We start from the raw sequence: 1368 nt of genomic DNA on the forward strand, positions 1-1368 counted from the left end.
TATCCCCAAACTTGTGGGAATTTCTTCAAAGAGTAAGAAGGCTCGATAGAGGGATGATCAACAGTGCCTCCAGCTAAGGTGAAATTGATGGGAATTTGCTTGAGAGGAGGCTGGATTTGGATCTTCTGAAGGAGTTGGGAATCCCCTTTCTTCTTCATAGGATCCATTGGTGATGAAATCCAGCTCAATGATGATGGTGGTGGCAAGGCATTGACGGGGAAGAAGGATACGAGCAAACATCGGTTGATAGCTTGAGGATGAGATCCAAAGAGGAAGGGAATCCCCTTTACTCTTCGATGGTAGCTTGTGATGACAGACTGAGGAAGATGGCATCGGGATGTAGATGAAGGAGATGGTTGGAGTTATAGCAATGGCATGCAGATGATGTCAAGAATCCCTTTGGCTTCTTCGGTGGTGGATGAAGATGGATAGATGAGGAAGGGAAATCCCCTTTACCATGATAGATGAAGGAAGATGGAACTCCAATGGTCAGTGGTGGAAGATGAAATCCTTTGTTTCCTTCGTGCCCTTCCTTCTTTGTTTTGCCTATCTCCCATTGCAATATTGCAGCTTCGCATTTGAATCAGATCAAATCTCCATCCACGATCTATAATGCTTCAAATCTAGATGTAGGGTAGAGATCAATCCACTAGATCTAAATTAATGGCCTAGATCTTGATCAATGGTGATGATTGACAACCCTAGATTTGCTATGTGTTACGAGTAGGGTTGCAAATTGATTTTTAAATTTTCAAAAACCCACAATGAATGCAAACAAATGAAGTATAGGGGTCTCGAGTCATATTTTTCCAAGGGCTAGTAGAAAATCGTTTAATTCGAGCTTACGAGTCGTTCTTTTTGGGGTTTTCAATATAAATGGGGTTTTGGGTTTTGAGGCAAATCTGAGAATTAAAGAAATGCTAAAGAAAGGAATTCAACTACCATTTGCAACTAACCAAGTGTTTTTGTTCTTTTTGAGTTTTTCTTATAAACGAAGTTGGGTATGGTATGATCTTTTGATGATTTCAATTGAAACGATGAAATGGAAAGAAACCTATTCTTAAAACTTATGCTATTAAACAAAAACCCTAGAACATCAAACCCTAAATCCTACAGCTAATTTACCAACACTGATAAACCTCCAAGATTGGCACGGTACAGTGACTTGGTAAAGAACTAAATTTGGCACAAAACTAAACTAACTATACTAACATCATGCATTAACCAAACAAATGGCATTCAAAGGTTTTTAACAAGGTTGTGATCGAAACCTGCTGATACGGAACAGTAACAATGGAAATCAGAGTTTCAGTAACAATGCTAGCCTAGTTCATTTGAAAATTCAAGCTAATTAAACTCTAAACCAAT

This window comes from Curcuma longa, chromosome 4 (genome assembly GCF_044706935.1).
Source record: "Curcuma longa cultivar G26 ecotype Majalengka, Jawa Barat chromosome 4, ITB_CL_G26_1.1, whole genome shotgun sequence".
NCBI classification, from domain to species: domain Eukaryota; kingdom Viridiplantae; phylum Streptophyta; class Magnoliopsida; order Zingiberales; family Zingiberaceae; genus Curcuma; species Curcuma longa.